Below are 5,702 nucleotides of genomic sequence, written 5' to 3'. Positions count from 1 at the left end.
GAGGCTGAGACTGGGGGATTACTTGAGCCCGAGAAGCCAAGGCTGCAAGACTCTGTCTCAAAAAAAAAAAAACAACTATTTTAAAGAATGAAAGCAGGTTAATCACTTAAAACAGTGCCTGAATGGCTAGGTGGGGTGATTCACGCCTGTAATCCCATCATGGCCGAGGCAGATGGATCACTTGAGGTCAGGAGTTTGAGATCATCCTGGCCAACATGGTGAAACCCTGTCTCTACTAAAAATACAAAAAATTAGCTAGGCATGGTGGCACATGCCTGTAATCCCAGCTACTCAGAAGACTGAGGCAGGAGAATCGCTTGAACCTGGGAGGTGGAGGTTGCAGTGAGCCGAGATCGCACCATTGCACTTCAGTGTGGGTGACAAGAGCAAAACTCTGTCTCAAAAACAAACGAACAAAAAACCAAAAAAAAAAGAAAAACAACAGTGCCTGATACATGATAAATATTCAACAATTATTAGCTCCCATTATTCTTGTTGTTACGAGTTGTCTTACAGAAATGGGGGTAATGGTACATGGATGCTCCAAGCTAATCCTCATACTGGTGTGACTAAGGGCATTAGCCTAGAAGCCAGACAGATCCAGCTGTGCCATTTACTAGCTGAGTGATTCATTTATATTACATAACTTCTTTGAGTTCAGTTTTCTCAAATGTGAAATGAGAGTAATATCTACATATATCCACCAGATGTTTTTGGCTGTAAGGAACAGAAATTGGTTTGAACCATAAGAGAATATATTATCCCACATAGCAAAAATCCCAGAAGTAGGCTGGCCTTCAGAAATGGCTGATCCAGTATCCAGTGCTGGGTGAGGTGGCTCATGCCTGTAGTCCACCTACTCGGGAGGCTGTGGTAGGAGAATCATTTGAATCCAGGAGGCGGAGGTTGCAGTGAGCTGAGATCGTGCTACTGCACTCCAACCTAGGGGACAAGAGCCAAACTCCATCTTAAAAAAAAAAGAAGAGGAAGGCTGGGCGCAGTGGCTCACGCTTGTAATCCCAGCACTTTGGGAGGCCAAGGTGGGCGGATCACGAGGTCACAAGTTCGAGACCAACCTGGCCAACACAGTGAAACCCCATCTGTAATAAAGATACAAAAATTAGGCTGGGTATGGTGGCAGGCGCCTGTAATCCCAGCTACTCGGGAGGCTGGGGCAGGAGAATCGCTTGAACCCGGGAGGTGGAGGCTGCAGTGAGCCGAGATGGTGCCACTGTACTCCAGCCTAGGTGACAGAGGTAGGCTCTGTCTAAAAAAAAAAAAAAAGAAAGAAAAGAAAAAAGAAATGGCTGATCCAGAAGCTGAACCTGGTCACCAAGGACCCAGAAACTTTCCATCTCTATATCTAAGGTTCATCTTCAGGTTAAGGTTCATTTTGTTTTCGTTTTTGTTTCTGCTTTTGTTTAGAAACACAGCCTGGCTATGTCGCCCAGGCTGGAGCATAATGGCACTATGATAACTCACTACAGCCTGAAACTCCTGGGATCATAAACCCTCAGCCCGGCCTCAAAGTTGTACGGGTTTTTTGTTATTTATTTATCTATTTTTTAGTGTTTGCTAGATGGCTTCTGGTGGTAATTCAGGCCACATGCCTTGTTGTTCATATCCAGTGAACAATGGAGAGTCCTCTCCCATCATGAAATAAAATTCCTTCCTTTCAATGTAATTGGTCCAATATAAGTCTCATACCCACCCATAGACTGAGAACCCATTCACAGGGTGGGATGCCTGAAGCTGATTGGCTTAGACCTGTATACCTGAACCAATCACAGGCAGGGAAATGGGATAACCATGTTCAGACCAATCAGAACCCATTCCTGGAGCTGGGACGGGGGGCTGGCCCCCCTCAGTCACATGGACTACATGCAGGCGTTTGGTCTTAAGAAAATGCAGATTGGGCCGGGTGCGGTGGCTCAAGCCTGTAATCCCAGCACTTTGGGAGGCCGAGACGGGCGGATCACGAGGTCAGGAGATGGAGAGCATCCTGGCTAACACAGTGAAATCCCGTCTCTACTAAAAAATACAAAAAAAAAAAAAACTAGCCGGGCGAGGTGGCGGGCGTCTGTAGTCCCAGCTACTCGGGAGGCTGAGGCAGGAGAATGGCGTGAACCCGGGAGGTGGAGCTTGCAGTGAGCTGAGATCCCCGGGCGACAGAGCGAGACTCCGTCTCAAAAAAAAAAAAGAAAAGAAAATGCAGACTGGATGTAGAGTCGCAATCCACAGTGTCCCTTACCCTGCCTCTCGGGGTTCTCAAGATTAAATAAGAAAATGTCTTTAAAGCATTTTAATAATAGGTGCCTCACACCTATTATTAAGTTTTTCTGTGTTGTTAGTAGGAGCTGAGTTGAGTGCACGGAGCTGCTAAATTGGTTACCAAAGGAGAGAACAGAGAGTACTGATGAGATTAATTTTTTTTGATACAGTTAACAGAGAAATAGTACAAATATTCTTAACCATTTGCCAGCTATCAGGAGACTTACAGACAGTGGCTAATGCAGTCAGGACACAATGCTTTAACTTAATCTGATATAATGTCCAGAAGAAAGTAATAGCTGAAAACAAATTAAGTGACTGATTCTGGGGTGCAAACAGAGGTGCCTTCACGGGAGACTCACAAAGCTTGAGCTTTGGGATCCTAAATTGTCCCTTCCTAAATCCTGGAAGGGACCCTAGCAATTTTTGTTGTTTTTTGTTGTTTTGTTTTGTTTTGAGATGGAGTCTCGCTCTGTCGCCCAGGCTGAAGTGCAATGGCGTGATCTCGACTCACTGCAACCTCCGCCTCCCAGGTTCAAGCGATTCTTGTGCCTCAGCCTCCAGAGTAGCTGGGACTACAGGAGTGCACCACCACACTTGGCTCATTTTTGTGTTTTTCGCAGAGACCAGGTTTCACCATGTGGACCACGGCTGGTCTCAAACTCGTGACCTCAAGTGACCCGCTCACCTCGGCCTCTCAAAGTGCTGGGATTACAGGCTTGAGTCACTATGCCTGGCCAATCCTACAGAAAAATCTGATTGGTCCAGCCTGAGTCACATGCCTGTCTATTGAACCAATCCAGTGGCCAGAGGGAGGAGCCAGTCTGACCAGGCTTAAGCGTACGGAGAGATGAAAAGAGACAGGACCACTTGGAAGTTCTCCCAGAGGAAAGTAGAGAAAAGGAGATGAAAATGCACATTGTGGCCGGGCGCAGAGACTCACGCCTGTAATCCCAGCACTTTGGGAGGCCGAGGCGGGCGGATCACTTGAGGTCAGGAGTTCGAGGCCAGCCTGGCCAGCAGAAGAAAGAAAAAGAGAGAGAGAGAGAGAGACAGAGGAAGGCAGGCAGGCAGGCAAGCTGAAAAGCAGGAAAGCCGGCTGGGTGCGGTGGCTCACGCCTGTAATCTCAGCACTTTGGGAGGCTGAGGCAGGTGGATCACCAAGTCAGGAGTTCAAGACCAGCCTGGTCAAGATGGTGAAACCCCTGTCTCTACTAAAAATACAAAAAAAAAAAAAAACTAGCCGGGCGAGGTGGCGGGCGCCTGTAGTCCCAGCTACTCGGGAGGCTGAGGCAGGAGAATGGCGTGAACCCGGGAGGCGGAGCTTGCAGTGAGCTGAGATCATGCCACTGCACTCCAGCCTGGGCAACAGAGTGAGACTCTGTCAAACAAAAGGAAGGAAGGGAGGGAGGGAAGGAAATGCACATTGTTCAACTACACAGTCCCTAAACCAAAGGACTGCAAGCACATCGTGTTATCACTGAGGGTACGGTGACCTAGAGAGGTGACATTTAGATTTACACAAGGTTATGCTGTATTTGCACAGATCAATCCACATTATGAAATCATGCATCTGGCCGGGCTGGGTGGCTCGCACCTCTAATCCCAGCACTTTGGGAGGCTGGCTGGCCAACATGGGAAAACCCTGTCTCTACTAAAAAATACAAAAATTAGCTGGGTGGGGTGGTGGGCGCCTGTAATTCCAGCTACTCAGGAGGCTGAGGCAGAGGAATCGCTTGAACATGGGAAATGGAGGTTGCAGTGAACCGAGATAGCGCCACTGCACTCCAACCTGGGCAACAAAGGGAGGTTCCATCTCAAAAAAAAAACGGCTGGGTGCGGTGGCTCACGCCTGTAATCTCAGCACTTTGGGAGGCTGAGGCAGGTGGATCACCAAGTCAGGAGTTCAAGACCAGCCTGGTCAAGATGGTGAAACCCCTGTCTCTACTAAAAATACAAAAAAAAATTTAAAAAAATTAGCAGGGCATGGTGGCAAGTGCCTGTAATCCCAGCTACTCAGGAGGCTGAGGCAGAAAATTGCTTAAACCTGGAGGGGCAGAGGTTGCAGTGAGCTGAGATCATGCCACTGCACTCCAGCCTGGGCAACAGAGTGAGACTCTGTCAAACAAAAGGAAGGAAGGGAGGGAGGGAGGGAAGGAAATGCACATTGTTCAACTACACAGTCCCTAAACCAAAGGACTGCAAGCACATCGTGTTATCACTGAGGGTACGGTGACCTAGAGAGGTGACATTTAGATTTACACAAGGTTATGCTGTATTTGCACAGATCAATCCACATTATGAAATCATGCATCTGGCCGGGCTGGGTGGCTCGCACCTCTAATCCCAGCACTTTGGGAGGCTGGCTGGCCAACATGGGAAAACCCTGTCTCTACTAAAAAATACAAAAATTAGCTGGGTGGGGTGGTGGGCGCCTGTAATTCCAGCTACTCAGGAGGCTGAGGCAGAGGAATCGCTTGAACATGGGAAATGGAGGTTGCAGTGAACCGAGATAGCGCCACTGCACTCCAACTTGGGCGACAGAGTGAGGCCCTGTCTCAAACAAACAAACAAATCATGGATCTGATATAAAATAATCCTACTCCCAGTGTTTTACAGAGCAGAGAGAAATCACCACATTCACCGTGAAACTGATATGGACTCAATGTCCTGGGCATTGTGACCCAGAAAAATGGAAAAGACCTGCAGTCGAACTGTCTAGCAGGACACTTTTAGGGTTCATCAAAAGGATTTCTTTTAATATACCCACGGAGCTGTCTCCTTGTGGAAGCTACTCTCACTGATGCCAGAGCTGCTTCCTAGAATAGCTACCGTTCAGGGGGGTGGAGGTTGGTATATTCTCATCCATCAGCCGCAGAGTCAAATGTCATTTTTCATCACTACCTCCAGGGACACCCAGCATCACCACCACCAACCCTTCATTGGAAAACTGGGTATAATCCCAGTCTCACCTCTCCGGGGTGTTTGGCAAGTCTCTCCCTGCCAACACAGGAGAATGATGGCTGTAACCAAATGCTTCCTCTGTTGTTAGGCGTCTGCTGAGCCAGGAATGCAGCTATCTTAAGCAAAAGGGAGGGTTTGCTATAAGGATACTGGGCATCTTGCAAAACTTAAAGTCCTCAGCAGGGCTCAGAAACGGAAGCCATCAGAAACACTGGCCAGGGGTCGGGCACAGTGGCTCACGTCTGTAATCCCAGCATTTTGGGAAGCCGAGGTGGGTGGATCACCCGAGCTCAGGAGTTCGAGAACAGCCTGGGCAACATATTGAAACCCCATCTCTACTAAAAATACAAAAGTTAGCCGGGCGTGGTGGCACATGCCTGTGATCCCAATTACTTGGGAGGCTGAGGCAGAAGGATCACTTGAGCCTGGAAGGTGGAAATTGCAGTGAGCAGAGATCATGCCACTGT

Source organism: Colobus angolensis, unplaced genomic scaffold (genome assembly GCF_000951035.1).
Source record: "Colobus angolensis palliatus isolate OR3802 unplaced genomic scaffold, Cang.pa_1.0 Scaffold55, whole genome shotgun sequence".
NCBI lineage: Eukaryota > Metazoa > Chordata > Mammalia > Primates > Cercopithecidae > Colobus > Colobus angolensis.
Note: the sequence above shows the minus strand (reverse complement) of the source record.